Raw genomic sequence first — 21,193 nt, 5'->3', positions numbered from 1 at the left:
GATGAATATTATTCATTATTAAAAAATAACCAAAAACTTAAATTATAATTATAAGTAAATTGAGCAATTTGTTATTTGAGAAGTGTTTATCCAACTGGTAGCCCTCCACGTTAATCGGTGCCCGAAAGTAGCTCTTAGTTTTAGAGGTTAGTGACTCCCGTGTTAAACGCTAAAGACAACATTTTGAAGAAGCTGAAAACCTGTAACCATTGACTTTCACAGGAAGGAAATAAATAAGGAAGTCAATGCGGCTGTCCGTAGTGCCCAGCCACAATTCATGACACTTCGTATTCTGCCGCGCCGCGGAGCGCTATTTGTATAATTGATTAGTTTATTTGATAAAGTATGAATGCGTGAGTCTGGTGTGCATTAATCTACTATTCTCTGTCGTAAGTGCGTCGCGTCACCGCGCCGTCGGCGCCTCTGGTGCGCGACGCCCTTCGGGCAGAGTTTGTTACGGCCAAGATCGGATTTAGATCATTTCTCTTCTATTCCGGAGATTGCTGCTGCGAGATGAAATAGGTGAGTGACGAAAAGGCATCCCTGCGGGATAATGCGCATGTGTGTTTGATGTTCTAGATGGAGAGCAGTTTATGCTTAGCGTGATATTTTTCTTCCAGAATATAAAAGGGGACTGATTGTCGATTTATTCAAGTAGCTTATTAATGCTTGAAATTCTATCACTCCAAATTGATGCTTAAGAATTCTATAGAAGTGCTTAGCCGGAGGTTCTTCCGCAATGAGAATGCAAATATTAGAAAACCGGTCACTAGTTTAGCTGGGGGATATTAGGGAGAGAGAAACGGGAACTTGTAGGTGAATTACGTGCAAACACCGTAGTTATTGGCGAAATCCAGCGGATCGTTTTTAAGCATAAATGTGTGGGCTGCTTTTGCATCCGAATGTTAAACGGACTACGAAATGTAATTGTGACCTCCGATTGCCAGAAATCGGGTGGCGGGTGTAATGTTGATTGCAACCGAGCGCTGCAGCCGTCTAGATTAGAGAGATTGCTTGGTTTATAACGTGATAATTTAAGCATATTCATCAGGTAGAATCATGCTGTTAAAGCTGAAAAAGGCAGAATTATGAGGAGATGAAAGAGCCGTTATTAGACGTTTTTAGAAACGTTCTAATGTCCATTTCAGTAGGGCTGGTATGGACGTGCTTAACAGGGAATTGCTCTGTGATTTCTGGTGTAGTGTTGGTGGACGGCTAGTGAGGTTGTGGGAAGGGAGCGCCGAGATCGGCTGTGCTTCAGTAGACGAAACCTGGAATGAGAAATTCAGAAAATTAGGTCAGTTACAAACGTAATTCAGTAAAAAGCATAAACATATTGACAAAAGTCGACAAGTAATTTCTATTTTATAATAGAAAATAATCAGCAGTAGCTGCGAGCTTGTAAAAATGAGAGGGGGGAAAAGCAATGATACGCAAGGTAGAGGGGCGGGGTGCGTAGGTGGTAAGGATCGCTGAAAGAGGAGGACTGGAGTGTGCACTGGAATCGGGAGCTGCAGGATGGAAGAGGTGAGGTGGGATTCCCAAGATTTGCTTTATTGTCCGGGAGATAGGTTTTATCCGTGTTTAGAATTATGATTGCTGCAATATGTCCAAATCCAATATTGCTTTTTAATCCTTTCCTTGATTCTCCGGGGAGGCGGAGAGATTGCGGGTTTAATGTCTGTTTAGGATAGGGGGTGTGGCAGGAGCGTGTTATGTCCTGGGGGTGGCGGTGAAGACGTGGATTCGCAAGTGTTTTGGGTTTAATGCAGCGGCTTTGAATTATGGTCCCGGCGTCTAGGAGTTTGGAGGAGTTCAGTGACAGTCGTTGTTGGATATGAGTGACACATGATGATGCTGGAGAAGGTACGTAGCGGAGCTGGGGATTGCATTGTGATCTGGCTGGAGTGGATAGGCCTACGGCCTCTCGTTGGAGCCTCGGTCTCGAGCTGACTTTCATGCTGGGCTGGTTGTTGTTAAGACGGGGCTGGTGTTTCAGGGAGCCCGGAGCTTTCTTTCTTGTATGTAGCTGCGCTGATGCTGTTGTGATCTCAGCCGCCGTCGCTGTTGTTGTTGTTTTTGTCATTTTTTGTATTTGCTGACGATGGTATTAAAGGTGGTGTGGTATTGTAGTTGAAGAATAGTAGGAGATGTGGAGGATCCGTTTTGTCCGTGAGTAACTTTTGGAGGAGCTAGAGCGGACCTGTCGTTTGTTTCTTCGGAAAACGAAGATAAGGGAGTAATGTCTAGCTAGGCTACTTATAGTGGGTTAGGATAGATCTGATTGGCTAACTAATGAGTGTAGATAGGTGGCCAGCTGCTGTCAATTATATCACGTGCTCCTCTCGAAATTAGTTTAAAAACTTCACTATAAATTGTTACATTTTTGGTATTTGTTATGCAGCAAGCCCAGAGATTGTTGTGTACACTATGATTTTATATAAAATTAACTTTAATGTGTGATAGGAATAAAACGTGATCATAAACGAATGATTTCTCCACTCAAATGAATGGCAGCTTGGACCCGGACACAGTATTACATGCGTCACAAACACGTCACCACTTAACAAGCGGATAAACAAACTTACCACTCATTAGGTAACAATGTCTTTCTTTAATGTCTTTTGTCAGGTAGTGTACACTGTCCCATGTTGTGAAACAAATAAATAAAATAAATTAGAACTACAAACACGAGTAAAAAGTGTGAACAAACTACAAACATGGCTGACACAGGGAATTAAGTGGAGAGGCTTTGGTAAAAATGTTTGAATGACTGTTAATCCATATCTGACCTACACTAGAAGTATTTAGATTACATTTTCCTTATTATATTTCATCAGCAGCAACAATGTGAGCTTATATAAAGATGTCTTTGTCAGGGTTCTGCCACTCTGGTCTTGTAAATTCTTGTTTTGGTGGCAGAGCTCTGACACTAGCTCAGTCTCGTTCTCTTTCTGTCATTGTGTGTCTCTGTGTGTGCGCGCGCCGTTGTGAGTGTACGCAGAGTGTGCGCGCTCCCGCTTGCTGCGGCCGCGCGGTCTTTGCGTGCCTCAGACGCGTGCGCTCTTGTACTCGTGTTTGTGTTTTCGTCTGTCTGCAGCGTGGAGTTTTATTCCCAGCGTCTCAATCCAGTTGGTTTTGGTCTTGGTTGGCGCTGGGATGAAACATGCACGCTGAGTGTTGTCATTCATCGTGTGCTCGTGTCTTGCATCTGTTAAAGCACGTGGCTATGTGTTTACATTGTGGTCACGTGCTTTTGTCGTGTGCTTCAGTGTTGTGCTCGTGTTGTCATGAACATGCGGTTAATGAGTTCTCTCATTGGCTGCATGTTCTGGTCCTGTTTTATGTGAGTGCATGGCTTGTGTTGTCTCTCTGTGTCATGCGCTCTCCCGTCTATTGTCTTGTCCCACCCTCCTTGTTAACCCATTATTAGTTAATTGTGTTCACCTGTTTGTGTGTTAATTTTCTACAGTTTATAAACCCCTCACATTTGCTGTCCTGTGCCAGTTCGTCATCACATGTTGTTGTTTGAAGTCTTGTCCTGCCGTGTTTCCAGTCCTCATCCTTGCCAGCCTGCCCAGTCCTGTTTGTATGTGTATGTATTTGTTTTGTTTATGTTTTCCCCCTCGGGGTAGTTTATTTTGCATTTTATTTTATTTTTATTATTTAATAAATTCCCATTTTTCTTGCACTTGAGTCCTCGCTCCTTTCTCCCTATTTCCCCTCACCAACCCTGACAGTCTTTGTACATTTAACTTCTGAATGCATAACTATGTAAACACCTGAGGTGAATTCTCTGCATGAACGACTTGCAAATTACCAGATAAACCTGCTGCCGCCTCCTCAATGTTGTCGGAAATTAAATATAGAATAAAATGTGAATGATGTGCTGAGATGATTGACTAAGCAACGTAACACTCCATTAATGAGAAGGTAGTGCATCCCGAAGCTTGCATACACTTGTTACACTATCAAAAGGATGTACTCTTTCTTCACAAATAAAGTGCACACTTTTAGGACGTAGTATTGAGACGCAGCATGTGTGTGTTTCGACAGAACTGTATCCCTCTCTCTCTCATTCCGCCAGTGTGTTGCACTTGGAGACGGAACAAAATTGGAACCAATACCCTTCCTAGGCTTGTTGCCGTAGCAACAGAATTGTCACCCGTACCAACAGCATCCCCCTCGCCAGCCTCAGATCCAGCCAGAGCGGGATGAGAACAGGCTGAGTGAGAGTTTAAAGCGAGGCTTCGGGAATTAGCATGAATATCTCACTCTGCCTCCGGGATTCTCGATGATGAAGCGCTGCAAACTTTCACAAGCAGAACAGCACAGGTACAGCTGTCGGCAGTGAGTGTGTGCACCTGGAGACAACTAAAATCACATCTGCGGTCTTAAATATAAAGGTGCCAGGAAGGATTTTAGACAACACACATTGAAAAGGGCTAGTAATTACTGTAGTGTTTGTCAATTCAATTCAATTCACCTTTATTTGTATATCGCTTTTACAATGTAGATTGTGTCAAAGCAGCTTCACATAAAGTAAGTTCAGTATTTAGTGTTTAGGTTCAGTTTAGTTCAATTAAGTGTGGTTTAATAATCACTACTGAGGGCCTAAACACTGAAGAGCAAATCTAACTCTACCTATCCCAAACCATGCAAGCTAGTATGGCAAGCCGTTTTAGCATTTAAACCTTTGTTCTGACTACCCATAAATATAGAGATATCTCTAATTATATTTTGACTAGTCATAATTATAATTCGACTTGTCAGAATGACAATTCGAGATAAATGCAATTACAATTGTACTAGTACGAAATCAGATTAGAGATATCTGCAAATATATTATGACTGACTAGTCATATTCCTCCATTGACTTCCATTGAAAAATATTTGCAGATATCTCTAAATGAGTTTTGACTAGTCACAATTGTAATTAGAGATATCTCTAAATGAATTTTGACTAGTAAAAAAAAAAAAAATCCAATTTAAGATATCTACAATTGTAATTCGACTAGTAGTAAATTAATTAGAGATATCTTCAAATATATTTGTAGATATCTCTAAATATGACGAATTCAAGACATCTCCAAATGTATTATGACTAGTAAAAACTCAGTTAGAGATATCTCTAATTACAATTGTTACTAGTCAAAATTTATTTAGAGATATCTCTTATTATAATTCAGGGCTCAACAATAAGGACTGCCCGATAGCCCAGGGCCAGTGTGAGAGACGCTTGGGACAGTAAACGGGACCATTACTTTCCTGATCGGGGCCACCTTTTTTTAAATAATTTCGAACTCAAATAAAATACCTTCACATTTTTCATACTGCTCTTTTTGTTTTGTTAACATAATTTTGCTCATTATACATATATTATACATTTAAAAAATATGATTTAAATAATATTAACATTTTAATAATTATTAACATTATTTTTGACACATTATTTAATATATGTGGCAAAAAAAAATTATTTATTTATTTTTTTTAAGGGGCCAGTGAAAATTTTGGCAGGGCAAGTAAAAATCTGAACCATTGGCCTGAACGGACCAGTAGAAAAAATCCTTAGCGTTGAACACTGTAATTGTGACTAGTCAAAACTCATTTAGAGATATCTGCAAATATTTTTCAATGGAAGTCAATGGAGGAATATGACTAGTCATAATATATTTGCAGATATCTCCAATCTGATTTCGTACTAGTACAATTGTAATTGCATATATCTCTAATTGTCATTCTGACAAGTCAAATTTTAATTATGACTAGTCAAAATATAATTAGAGATATCTCTAAATATATTTATGGATAGTCAGAATAAAGGCTTAAATGCTAAAACGGCTTGCCATAAGCTACAGGCGACAGTGGAGAGGGGAAAAAAAACTTCACCAATGCAGCCAGCGACCTTCTCACTGTGAAGCGACAGGGAGAGCCACCGTGCTGCCCCTTGGTAAATATTTAAAAAGTAACTACAATTTCACGTGGATTATCATTTAGTCTTACGGTGTTTCCAGCAGTTGAGCAGGTGTAGTAATGAAGTGAGTGTACAGACAACAATTACTGTACGAGTTACTGTGTGAATCTTTTTTTTCAAACAGACTCATTTACAGTGAATCGTTTTAATGTTTTGATTCATTCGAATCAATTCCCACTGCTTCAGATGAGATGAGGTGAAGTTTAATGGAGATTTTTATTTCTCTGTAATGGAGAAAGACGGACAGAAAGTGTTGAGTGAGGGTGTGAATGTCCAAAGTCTCAAACTTTCCTGACCTGCCAATCAAAGTGACAGGAACATTTCAGTGTGAGAAAGCCTGTGGGTCAGTGCTGCGCGTGCGTGTGTGTAAATGTCAGTATTTTAGTGTGTGTGTGTGTGTGTGTGTGTGTGTGTGTGTGTGTATTTTTGATTGCCAGCACCCTCCAGTAATCTGTCTGCCAAACTTAAAAATGTGTGTGTGTGTGTGTGTGTGTGTGTGTGTGTGTGTGTGTGTGTGTGTGTGTGTGTGTGTGTGTGTGTAGCCATCAGTATTATGCAATTGGGTCTGTCCTGTCATATTTGTGTGTGTGTGTGTGTGTGTGTGTGTGTGTGAGTGTGTGTGAGTGTGTTTGTGTGCAGATGGACACAGTATGAAATTTTGACCTCATGAATATGATTCACAGCATGACGCACACACTCATGCACATTCAAACACACGCACACACACTCGCACACACACACACAAATGTGCACACATGCACAAGCACATGCACACACACTTACTGTACACTTACTGCACAAACAAAGTAATGGTTTTGATTAGTAATATGCATCGCTAAGAACAAATTTAACAGTATTTGTACAATTTGATGGTCGCTGGGTGGGTTAGTTGGCATTTCTGTGTGGAGTTTGCATGTTCTCCTCGTGTTCGGTTTCCTTCGGGTGCTCCGGCTCCAACTTATGCTCCTGTATAGGTTGGTGGTTCATTCCGCTGAATGTCCCTCGTGCTCTTTCTCAGCATGTTTCTCTCTGTGTGGCCGCTTTTCAGATCAATACTGATCAATTATCAAACCCCTGATCAATAAACAACACTTTAACACTGATTAAAGCAAAACCGCTCTTGAAGAAAACAAATCTGAGACTAGCAAACACAAGCACATTCATCTCTTTACTAAAGCTTCACTCTAAAAACAAACGCAGGCTTCCACACCATTCATTCAGGCTGTCCCAACACAAATCAATGAAGTTAACTTAACAAATCTAAGTGGATTGGACATAAAACAATTAAGTTGTCCCTCCAAAAATGTCAAGAATTATGTTGTTTCAGCTGATTTTTAATAAATAAGTAGGTATTATTTATTTAGAACTGTTTATTTACTTATTTAAATAAATACATAGATTACTTACATATGTTTTTGTCTTGTTTCTAATCCAAATATCTAAGCGTTCTTAAAACAAGAAGCTTTTTTTGGACAAGTAAAAACGATATAGTTTTTCTTTCAGAATTAGGGCTCTATTTTGACGGTCCATGCGCAAAACGCAGGGCGCAAACCGCAGGGCGCAAACGTTTTCAGGGCGTGTCAGGACGCGTTTTTGCTTATTTAAGGACGGGAAAACCTGCTTTGCGGCGTGGCGCATGGTCTAAAAGGGTTGAGTTTCACTTTCGCTCTTGGATAGGGAAACCTTTACGCACAGACATCAATTGGTCTATAAATAAATAATTTTGTTTGTTAAGCGCAAATATTCGTTTCAAAACTATTTCTAAATTCAGTTCTAATTTCCAGCAAACGAATAAATAAACAATAATAACAAAATGTGCTCAAAAACCTGAGTTATATTCGAAAACACATGCTGTGCCCCATATGGTCTAAAACCTGACAGGTGGACAAATATAAGCTTGTTTTTAATAAAACAAATATAAATATGGATATAATAAATAATACTGCTAATAATAATAACATTATACAAAAGCAAATTGTTATGAATGAACTGAAAAAGCCTCCCGAGATGAAGAAGACATAAAAGCAGTGATTTTTCATATTTATGTAGGCTAGAAAATAATATGTTTTGTAATATTTTAATCCTTTATATTTATATCCTATATCTATTCTTATTATATCCCATATATATCCTTAATATTTAAATTTTTTCATATGTAAAGATATTTGCCTATTGCTCTCTTGTGTGTATTAAGCAGTGTGTAAGCGAGGCGCAACTCTGCGCCGGAGTTTAGACAGGGTTAGTTTTGGTCTAATGAAAAATCTATTATAGTTTCTCAAAATAGCAACGCGCCAGCGGTCCGCCTCAGAATGCCTTCCTTTTTACACCAAAACGCCTATGGGCGCACAAATGAGCGCTAATGCATTTGCTATTTAAACAGTGTAGCGCAATGCCTCAAAACGACTCTTGCGCCAAGCTGAAACTACCAAAAGACTACTGTGCCGCATCTTGCGCCACACTGCGCCGGGTGTATGATAGGGCCCTTAATTTCAAAATAATGAATTTTTACTTAAAGGGCACCTATTTCACCTTTTTTTTTACAAGATGTAAGATAATCCTTTGATGTCTCCAGAGTGTGTCTGTAAAGTTTCAGCTCAAAACACCCATCAGGCTATTTATTATAGCCTTCAGAATCTGCCCATTTTGGTGTCTAAGTACATTGTAGCTGTTTTTGTTGCCTGCAGCTTTAAATGCAAATGAGCTCTTTCTCCCCGCCCACTGTTCCCACGTGCGTGTCTGTTTCTACAGCGTTAGAGCAGATAAACAGCCGTCAGTGACAGAGACAGGCTCTGATAAAGCTGAAATACAGCTCATTAGTCAGAAATACCAACTATAACATATTTGATGTATTTGTGGTGGAGTTTATTCAACCCTTTTTTAAGAGATGAGTCACACAAATGTCATTTGCAGCATAGTCACACACATTTGCGCGTTTACCGACACAACGCTGCTGAGGGGATTATATCAGTTAAGCATTACATATCGATTTTACTGTCTTTATTACAAACATGCTCTGTTTTAAAAAACGTTTTAAACTTATAAAACTCATTCTTGAGGTTAGAGCTGCACAATTAATCGTAAAAATATCGCAATCTCGAGTCGACCCGCTAGATTATCTTAATTCAGCAATTATACGATTCTGTCAGTCATATTTTCAAGTTCAGGAAAGAAGCAATAGTGGCCGCACAAGTCTTCACATTGTTTTACATACGTTGTTCAGCAACGTGGACACCTCCAAATGGTGCTGAAGGAGTCACATGCAGTATTTATATGATATAATTCACCTTAAAAATGTAATTTCTGTCTTCATGTAATGTTTTTGCGACCGCAAAATCCCACGTGACGTGAGCTGACTGTCAGCTGTTACCACAGAGAGGGCGGGTGCGTGCGCGCCTCTCAATGAAGTTTACTTTAGTGCAGAGAACCTGCATAAACTGTTAATTACAGGTAATAAAGCTGTAAATAACAATTAGTTTGTGGCACAGAGTGATCGTTTTGGAGCCGTGCGGGAAGTGAACCGCTCTTAGCAGTGAAAATGAAACTGAAAGCGCACACAGTGTTGCCAGATGGAGCTGGCTGATTCCAGCCCAAAAAGTATCCAAAGCCCACCGAAATACACAAATACCCGCCCAGTCTTCTGTATTCACGAAAATCACGCCAGTGACAGATTTTAAGCAGAAAATCACAGATTGTACGCATATTTCTCAAACACAATAATTCAACATCAGAATAATCATCAGCATTAATGACAAATGTAAAGTCTGTTCCAAGTCCACCATTCCAAGTCTATACAACATTTAGCATTTTAACCAACAGTACAGCTACACAAAGCTTATTGCTGTTTTACCATATGTTTGAAAATAACAATAATAATATCCCACTCATAATAATCTTTATTTTACATCTACAGAATCGTGAGAAAATCGTGATCTTTATTTTAGGCAAAATCATGCAGCTCTACTTGAGGTGCAGCTGATCACAGAGAGTTGGAACAGATCTTTTAATCCCAGTTTCTTGCAAAACAGTGCACTGTGGACATGTGTATACATGTTATTATAGAAACATGGTGTCTGTTAATCAATTCGGTTGGTGGGGAAAACTCCACTTCTACGTCACGTTGCGGTGGGCCTCCAAATCACTGGGATTTGCTTCCTATTTTAACGTCAGGAAATTTCAAAATAGAGTTTTGTGTTTATTTCACTTCAATATGACTGTGGACACACCATACTACACACAGCCTTGTCCAAACAGCTTACAAAAGCAGATTTTCATCCTAGGTGCCCTTTAAATCAAGCAAAACAAATCTACCAGTGGGGTAGGTAAAATATATGTATTCTAAATAGAAAACAAAGTTATTTTGCTCAACCCAATGCAAGATTTTGTAGCTTGTTTTAAGGACAAATTCACTTAATTTTGACTAGTTGTTTCTGAAAATAAAATAATATGTTTTGCTTGCCAAGAAAATGCTTTTTTTTTTTTTTTACTTTATTTGATTTTTTTTTTGATATTTGGACTTGAAACAAAACAAAAACAGCATATTTTAAATATTGAATATAAATACTTTTGGTGTCAAAAATACGTTTTGTTGATCAAAAGTGATAGTAAAGACATTTATGATGTTACAAAAGATTTCTGTATCATTTCTGTATTAAATCGTTTCCCCAAAAACATTCTAAATATCCACATTTACAAACACTGGAGCATCTTATTTAATAAATTTTCAATGAATGATATGACTGTAAGACATGATATTATGCAGTACATTCATTTATTCATTTATTTTCCTTCAGCTTAGTCCCTTATTTATCAGGGGTAGCTACAGTGGAGTGAACCGCCAACTATTCCAACATATGTTTTACACAGTGAGGCCCTTCCAGCTGCAACCTAGTACTGGGAAACACTTATACACTCCCACATTTACACACACACTCATACACTACGGCCAATTTTGTTCACCAATTCCCCTATAGCGCATGTGTTTGGGCTGTGGGGGAAACCGGAGCACCCGGAGGAAACCCAAGCCAACACGGGGAGAACATGCAAACTCCACACAGAACTGCCAACTGACTCAGCCAGGACTCGAATCAGTGACCTTCTTGCTGTGAGGTTACAGTGGTAACCACTGATCCACTGTGGCGCCCCATTTTACAATATATTACAATAGCACACATTTGTTGTACATTGTAATAATATTACAGGTTGTTGTTGATTCATTCTGTTCATAATCGGAGAAACGCAGCCTTTTTGAGCAGGTGTTTTTGCAGGTCTGAGATGTTTGAATGTTGTAGTGTGCATGAATATTAATTATCAAACACACCCAAGAGTGTAAAACCTTCATCCGTAATGTTGCTGCCATGACAACATGGAAAACACGCCAAGGTCTTACAGCAAACATGTGCTGATCAGCGTGAAGTGATGGAACTCAGAGGCTGTTAAATAAATCACACTGACACACACACACACACACACACACATGCACACAAACATGCACACACACTCAAACAAACACGCATGAACACACACACACACATGCACACAAACACGCAAACACACACACAAAAACAAACACGCACAAATAGACACACACACACACACACACACGTACAAACACGCACTTAAACGCAAACACTCTGAAATATCCATAAACACACACACATTCACACTCACAAACACGTACCCACACATGCGCACACACACAAGCAGATATGAACATACACACACACTCAAACACACACAGACACTCTAAAACACGTATAAACACACACACACACACAAACACACACACACACACACACACAAACACACAAACGTGTACACATACAAACTCAAACAAACAAACACGCCCCCCCCCCCCACACACCCATATAAACAAACACACACTCAAACACTGACACTCTGAAACACGTATAAACACACAATTACACTCATAAACACGTACTCAGATATGCGCACACACACACAAGCAGATTTGAAAACACACACACACACACACACACTCAAACAGACACTCTGACACATGTTTACACACACACACACACACACATGCACGCAAACACTCACACACACTCAAACAGACACTCTGACACATGTTTACACACACACACTCACACGTACAAACAAGCACTTAAATGCAAACACTCTGAAATATCCATAAACACACACACATTCACACTCACAAACACGTACCCACACAAGCACACACACAAGCAGATATAGACATACACACACACTCAAACACACACAGACACTCTGAAACAAGTATAAACACACACACACACACACACACAAACACACAAATGTGTACACATACAAACTCAAACAAACAAACACGCCCCCCACACACACACACCTATATAAACAAACACACACTCAAACACTGACACTCTGAAACACGTATAAACACACAATTACACTCATAAACACGTACTCAGACATGCGCACGCACACACAAGCAGATTTGAAAACACACACACACACACACACACACACACACTCAAACAGACACTCTGACACATCTTTACACACACACACACACATGCACACAAACATGCAAACACTCACACACACACACAAACAGACACTCTGACACATGTTTACACACACACACATGCACACAAACACACACACTCACACAAACACACACATATACACATGTACAAACACACACTCAAACACAGACACTCTGGAATACGTATAAACACACACACACACACACAGACACAACACAGGCGAGTCACAGGAGGACAGTGTCAGTGTCACTCCATCAGATCCGTCTCTCTGCTCTGACAGTTTCATCCTCATGAGTAGTGTGTGTGTGTGTGTGTGTGTGTGTGTGTGTGTTGGTTCAGCGTAGATCACACCAGATCTCCTCTGCTCTTCTGTCATGTGTGTACGTGTGTGTGTGTGACGCTGCAGATGAAGTCATGTCTTCTGAAGGGCTGCTAATTGGGTGCCAACAGGAGAAACTGAGCAGAGAGCAAGAGGTTCAAATCTTCCTGAGACAATGTTTATAACAAGTTTAGCTCTGTTACGTCCACATTCACTAAACATTTTAAAAGCTGATTTAGATATTTTCTCTGATAAAAAAACTTTTATTTTTGGTATTTGTTGTCAATTCCACTGCACCAAACATGCATTTATTTCAGTAGTATCTTAACTGCGGACTTGCAGATGCAACAAGGTCATAATAGTTTTGGAATTTTCAGTAGTTTTAGTTTGGTTTATTTAACTTTGACATTTGTTTTTAAATGCAGTTAGTTTAAATTAGTTTCAGAGGCAGGTTTACTAGTTTTTATTTATTTTGAAACGGCTTAGTTTTAGTTTTGTCATGATTAGTTTTAGTGTTAGTTTTATTTAATTTTTTTCTAAATAAGGATATGTGTTGGATGCAAAGTCATCAGAATTACCGGCGCTGCAGTTTGGTTCAGTCACAGCAGGCCGTCATGTACTGTGTTTGTATTCGGTTTACTGAATCACTCATGCGCAGTATTATCAGCTCACCGCTTCTCAAAGATGATCTACCAGAAAGACCAGGGAGATAATTATGATAATGAATTACATTTATTGATGAGTGTTATTTGACAAAAGTATCATTTAACAAAACAGGATTTTTTTGGCGGAGGCCCCGTCCGTAGCTTGAATTGGAAGCTTTTAGATCCCACTATGACTGCCGAGGACGAAGGCAGGGGCGGAGCCTACCACCCTGGAGAGGGCTAACCTGGTGGTGGTGGGGAAGATGTTGGGTGAGCAACTGTGTTGGCATCTGCAACCAAATGAATGAAATAAATGGACAGCTTACATATTCCTTGTGTCCCAAGGCTATTGGTTGAAACCAATTTGATATGAGTGACCTGGCATTAGCTATTCTTTGTGTCTTGTAGCTTTTGGTTGGAACTGATTGTGATGAGTGACGTGACATTAGTTCTTCCTGGTAGAACTAGTGCTAAAGCTACACATCTCATTGTACTGTTCTAATAACTGAACAACTCAGTTTGTATTGGTTTATTTCGAGTCAGAGGGGGGTATCAGGCATGTAAAAAGTAAGTAGTTTGTGGATAAGAGTACTTACTGGAGACGCGAATCGTGTCAAACGATTCAGTTCGATTTGGTGAATTAGTTTAACCGGTTCACTTAGAATATTAGATTAAAAATAATAATTCTTTTGCAATCGTGATCATACAGAATTAAAACTCGTCTGATCCCCAGCACATTTGCCTCATCAAGCTGCTGTTTTGTGTACGGCTGTTGCCAGGTGATGGATATGAAAGCAAAGCGCCACAATGGAAAGCACATAGCACATCGCGGTCATTCTGCTTTGGCTGAATCATAGGTTTTGGACCTACAGAAAGCGACTCATGTCTGTCTGCGGCAAAAATATTATAAACGTTCAGAACATAACGCGATGTCTTCAGAAGCTGTTTTTAGAGGAGATAAGCAGACATTTTGACTGTGTTTGCCCTGGCTCAGTCCCGCTTGTCAGCAAGGTAAAGTACATGACACACACACACACATACACAAATGAACGTTATGAAAATGATAGTTTGTTTACAGTTGGCAGTTCACTTCGGTTGTTTGGTACGATTGCATTCATACCAGAAGTGACCCAGACCAGGGTTCACATGAACCGTACCCCAGACCTCTTTCGGGCGGCGGTACGGTTTGTGTGTGCTCACCTGAGTTCAGAAGACACGTTCACACAAGCTAAATGTACCGTAAACCCAGGTGCAGACCAAAAGTGCTAGTGTGAAAGCACCCTCACGTGCCGTACGGGTCAAACACCGGGCAGCACGAAGTAAAGAGATTTACTTCTAAAAGCCTTAGAGTAGTCGAAAAAGAGGGACAATTTAGCTATAATTTTAGTTAGTTTCACTTAGTTTTGTATGTACACATTACAGTTTAAGTTCTAGTTTTTTAAAAAACACGTTTTTATTTTTATTTCAGTCAACGAAACTGATTTTCAATTCTAGTTTCCGTTTTTTTCGTTCGTTTTCGTCGACAATAATAACGTTGATATGCAATAGGGGTGTCAAAATTAATTGTTTCTATGATGCACCGCAATGCAGACGTGGACAATTCGGTATCGGTTCAGAAATAGATCAGAACCGGTTATTACGTACTGGCATCATCTCCTATGTATGTCGTGGTATAATACTAAGGTGAATGAGGAGTAATTAAAATTCTCTGACTACATAAAGAGCAAACAACTGTGCACTATTCACTGCTTGTGAGATTCTACACAGTCTTTCACTGACAGTTACAACAGAACCCAGGAGCCACTATTCCACTGCTAGGGGGAAAACAAAACAATCTCTCTCCTTCAGAATGAATGAATATTCTTTGAAAGCACTGTAAATGTTTACATAACCAATAATTATTCACAGTATTTTGAAATGCCTGTGATATCAGTATTGTGCTTCATTATTATGATATACTGAATTATTGAATATCATATACTTCTACAGAAGAGCACATAACCTGCTGTTTATCTGTTTGTTGGTGTGTGCTGTGTGTTTATACCTGCTGTCTCCCCCCCCCCCCCCCTCTCTCTCTCTCTCTCTCTCTCTCTCTGTGTTTGTGTATGTGTGTGGCCAGAGCTGATGTTGATCATAATGCCAGGCTTTATTTATGTGCAGGGCGGTCTTGAGCAGGTGTTTAAAAATTATCAATCAAACTCCCATCACTGCAGAAACATTTATATTACAATAATGCTACACTAATGCTGACTAATGTCTCATGAGCTCACACACACACACACGCACACGCACGCACACACACTGCTGTTTGATTTAAAGCTCAAGGGCATCGTTTCTAATCCGCCACTGCTTCTCAACAAACAAGACACAAAAACTATGACAATGATAAATAGTTTTCAGACATGTTGTCTGAGCAGCAAGATAAGTGTAGTTTATTTATTTATTTATATATTTACATTCATTCATTCATTTTCTTGTTGGCTTATTCCCTTTATTAATCCAGTGTCGCCACAGCAGAATGAACCGCCAACATATCCAGCAAGTTTTTACGCAGCGGATGCCCTTCCAGCCACAACCCATCTTTGGGAAACATCCACACACACATTCACACACACGCACTTATACACTACGGACAAATTAGCCTAACCAATTCACTTGTATCGCATGTCTTTAGACTGTGGGGGAAACCGGAGCACCCGGAGGAAAGCCACGCGAAGGCAGGGAGAACATGCAAACTCCAAACAGAAACACCAACTGAGCCGAGGTTCGAACCAGCGACCTTCTTGCTGTGAGGCGACAGCACTACCTACTGCGCCACTGCCTCGCATATATGTACACTACCTGACAAAAGTCTTGTCACCGATACAACAAATAATAACTTCTAGTTGATCATTTTGTATCAGAAGTGGCTTATATGAAAGGCAAAGGCCTCTAGTTTTGCTTATTTTACCCAAATAAAATCTGATCATGCCTTGATTTTTAATGAATAAATAGGGACAGTAAGGTCTGACTTTGCTTAGACAAAAGTCTTGTCACTAAACAGAAATGATGTCCAGTATAGAATATAAAGTCCTGCTGCAGTGGAGACAGAATGAATGTTGTGTCTGACTCCATCATGAGCTTGGAGGACTGCATCCATACATCTCTGCACTCAAATCACTTCTTAATAAAGTCATCTGGAATGGCAAAGAAAGCGTTCCTGCAGGACTCCCAGAGTTCATCAAGACTCTTTGGATTCATCAATGCCTCCTCCTTCATCTTACCTCTGACATGCTCAACAATGTTCATTTCTGGTGACTGGGCTGGCCAATCCTGGAGCACCTTGACTTTCTTTGCTTTCAGGAGCTTTGATGTAGAGGCTGAAGTATGAGAAGGAGCGCTATCCTGCTGGAGAATTTGCCCTCTGCTGTGGTTTGTAATGTAATGGGCAGCACAAATGTCTTGATACCTCAGGCTGTTGATGTTGCCATCCACTCTGCAGATCTCTCACACGCCCCCATACTGAATGTAAGCCCAAACCATGATTTTTCCTTCACCAAACTTGACTGATTTCTGTGAGAATCTTGGCTCCATGCGGGTTCCAGTAGGTCTTCTGCAGTATTTGTGATGATTGGGATGCAGCATTTTTACATACATGAAGTGTTTAACATTACACACTTTTTTATTTTAATGGTTGAATAAGTTCGTCATTCTGGCATTTAAGGTGCACTTATTTATTTATTTTTTATATTTTCAGTATGAATGCACTACTTATACTATTTATACTACAAAATGGTGTGAAGTAGTTTGTAAGTATGTGATTTGAGATGCACTTTATGTGTGTGTGTGTGTGTGTGTGTGTGTGTGTGTGTGTGTGTGTGTGTGTGTGTGTGTGTGTGTGTGTGTGTGTGTGTGTGTGTGTGTGTGTGTGTGTGTGTGTGTTTGTTTGTGTTATAAAAGACCCCTCATAGCAGACTCTCAGATTTCATACAAGTGCCACACATGTGGGCGTCTGTTCTTCAGCACAAACCTCAGATTAAAAAACAACCTGTGTGTGTGTGTGTGTGTTTATGTGTGTGTATGTGTGTGTTTATGTGTGCAGTATATGAAGTGTTTCCTGTAAGTAAACATCATGTATTTATTAGTAAATGCCGATAAGCAAGACTAGCTTTGTTTCCATTCAAAATTGCAAATTAAATGCAAATTTAGTCATTTATTTATTTTCCTTCAGCTTAGTCCCTTTATTTATCAGGGGTCGCCACAGCGGAATGAACCATAAACTATTCTAGCTTATGTTTTATGCAGCGGATGCCCTTCCAGCAGCAACTTAGTACTGGGAAACACCCATAGACACTCACACACTATGAACAATTTAGTTTATTTAATTCACCTGTAGCGCATGTGTTTGGACTGTGGGGGAAACCGGAGAACCCATAGAAAACTCAGGCCAACACGAGGAGAACATGCAATCTGGTCGGTGGGAAAACTGCACTCCTATGTCACGGTGCTGTGGTATCAAAATCCCTGGGGTTTAGATCCAATTTTAACGTTAAGAAATTTGAAAAGGGGACTTATTGTGTTTCTATCACTCTAATATGACTGTGGACACAATATACCTACAAACAGCTCAAACAGCTCAAAAATTTTTAATTGTGCATTATGGGTGCACTTCTTTATGTGATATTCCAAAATGGACATGAAATTAGGTCGATGGAAACATAGCTATAAAGGTGTGAACATTATTAGCCGCTGTTTAGATGGCATCTGTGTTTATTGGGTTTTCTACTATCAGTGGCGTCCGTTCAGGGAAATGAAATCCTCTTTTTCACAGAGGATCAGATCTGTCTGCTTTCACACAGAAATCTCCCCATCAGAAACACTCCATCAGGAGAAAACAATCACTAATGAGATCTTGTTAATATCCTGATTGTTTAGCGAGCGCCGGGATTAAACCGAGAGCTATTTGAGATTTCTGCTGAATTCTGCTCAGATGTTTAATTTTGGGAAACAGACCCCAATAATCACAATAATCAACAATAAATGTCTGCTCTAGATTTCACAAGATAAATCAAGCCTTAAACTGTTCTCAAATGTCTGTTTAGTGCTCGGATTTCCCAGGATTTTACTTAAACATTAGCAACAAAGTATTTAACATGCCCATTGTAACATTTTAATATTGCCCATATTTCAGACTTCTATTTTCAGTTATAATACATTATAATTTGTACTAATTTAATTTCATTCAATTTAATTTTCTGTTTTCTTTAATTCTGGTCAAATTCTATATTAATGTATTAAATAAATGCATTTAAATCATCACATTTACGATAAGAAAAATAAATGATTAACATTAAATGTAAAGTAAAATGTTGATGTTTAAATATATATCTATTGTTTTTACTTAATTATTACATATATTGTAATATATCCATTATTTTTATTTAGTAATTGTGTATATATTTATATATTTGTACTGGTAGAAAATTGCATTTTATTCCCTAATTAATATAATAAATAATTAATAAATAATTGGCTATATATTTATATATTTGTACTGATAACAAAATATATTTCATTCTCTATTAAATATAATAAATAATTAATTAATATTTGTGTATATATTTATATATTTTCACTGGTAACAAAATGTATTTCATTCTCTATTAAATATAATAAATACTTAATTAATATTTGTGTATATATTTATATATTTTCACTGGTAACAAAATGTATTTCATTCTCTAATAAATATAATAAATAATTAATAAATATTTGTGTATATATTTATATATTTGAACTGGTAATAAAATGTATTTTATTTCCTAATTAATATTTTAAATACATAATAAATAATTTGGTATATTTTTATATATTTGTACTTGTAATAACGTGTATTTTATTCCATAATTAATATATTAAATAGATAATAAATAATTGTTTATATTATTTATGTATTTGTTCTGGTAACAAAATTTATTTTATTCCCTAAAAAATATATATTAAATGAATAATAAATAATTGTGTATATATTTATATATTTGTACTGGTAATAACATGTATTTTATTGCCTAATTAATATATTTAATAATTAATAAATAATTGTGTATATATTTATATTTTTGTACTTATAACAAAGTGTATTTTATTCTTTAATTGATATAATAAATAATTAATAGATAATTGTGTATACATTTATATATTTGTACTTATAATAACATGTATTTTATTCTCTAATTAATATATTAAATAAATAATAAATTATTGTGTATCTATTTATATATTTGTACTGTTAACAAAATGTTTTTTTTCCCTAATTAATATATTAAACAAAAAATAAATAATTGGGTATATGTTTATATATTTGTAATTATAATAAATGTATTTAATTTTCCTAATAATTTATTCAATTATTAATAAATAATTGTGCATATATTTATGTATTTGTACTGGTAACAAAATGTAGTTTATTCCCAAATTAATTTATTAAATAATTAATAATTAATAAATAATTGATCCCAAAATAAAAAAAAACACTTAGGATATTTTATTTAATTTTAATTTAATTTTATTATTATTATTTTTGTATTTTATTTTATTTATTATATTTTGCTACTTATATTGCGATTAATAATATTCATTTAGCAATTTGTGCATAGTTTTTGTGGTAATAAAATTGATTACATTCTATTATATAAATAATAAATGTATGTTATTTAGTCATATACATAATTAATTTATAATTACTAAATTCTGCAGCCCAACAAATTAATTCTGCCCAAAATTTGTATTCCTACAACCAGAAAAACGCATCATATTAGAACTAAAAATCTAAATTATTTCCTATGAGTATCTACTATGCAGAATAATATCAACTTCAGTATGACAACAAAACAGAAAATATATAAGGCATATGAACACACACTTTCATTTTTGGACCAAAGCCTGTGTTTTTGCAAGCTCTCGTGCTCCAGTGTGTATGCTGAGTGTGTTTGCACATGTGTGTTGTGTGAAGGACAGCTGTGGCCAGTGTTTTGACTGGCTGTTGTAATTACGCTCTATTTTCAGCTCTCTCTCTCTCTCTTTGAACGATCGACCATTACGTGCTGACATTAGCCAATGGAGAAAGAGAAGTTCCTCTAGTTATTCTTCTATTTACTTTTCATCTCTTCTGACTCCTTCACAAACCCTGTTTACCACAAACCCCTTCATGCCACAGTTGTTTTGCTCATTACAGTCAACAAAACATTAAAACGGACTCCATTTAATTGAATGTGATTATTGTAATAGGGGCGGCATGGTGGCTTAGTGGTTAGCGCTGTGGCTTCACAGCAAGAGGGTCACTGGTTTAATTCCCGGCTGGGCCAGTTGGCATTTCTGTGTGGAGTTTGCATGTTCTCCCCATGTTGGCGTGGGTTTCCTCCGGGTGCTCCGGTTTCCCCCACTGTCCAAACACATGCGCTATAGGGGAATTGAATAAACTAAATTGAGCATAGTGAATGAGTGTGTATGTGAATGTGAGAGTGGATGTTTCCCATCACTGGGTTGCGGCTGGGCTGGGTGTAAAACATATGCTGGAATAGTTGGCGGTTCATTCCGCTGTGGTGACCTCTGAAATAGAGACTGAGCTGAAGGAAAATTAATGAGAGACTAAAATATTAGTATTTTTATTATATGAAAATGTCGTTTAAAATTGTCCTTTTGTGCTGCCAATTTTATTACTTTTTCATTTATTTATTGTTATTAATAATTTTATTTCATTCATTTT

The 21,193-nt window shown here is 37.8% G+C and overlaps 1 protein-coding gene across 12 annotated transcripts in view; it reads left to right on the top strand.

Annotated features, from left to right (window-relative positions):
* grm5b (glutamate receptor, metabotropic 5b) overlaps positions 1–21,193 on the top strand; it is a 156,558-nt gene that overhangs the window by 86,035 nt on the left and 49,330 nt on the right. For 3 of the 12 annotated variants that reach the window (XR_015508217.1, XR_015508215.1, XM_087282295.1), the window contains exon 1: positions 1,743–1,866. The gene's annotated coding sequence lies outside the window, so the exon portion shown is untranslated. 12 annotated transcript variants of the gene reach the window in all.

Source organism: Danio rerio, chromosome 15, assembly GCF_052040795.2.
Source record: "Danio rerio strain M-AB ecotype USA chromosome 15, GRCz13ab, whole genome shotgun sequence".
NCBI classification, from domain to species: domain Eukaryota; kingdom Metazoa; phylum Chordata; class Actinopteri; order Cypriniformes; family Danionidae; genus Danio; species Danio rerio.
This window is presented reverse-complemented; position numbering and strand designations above follow the sequence as displayed.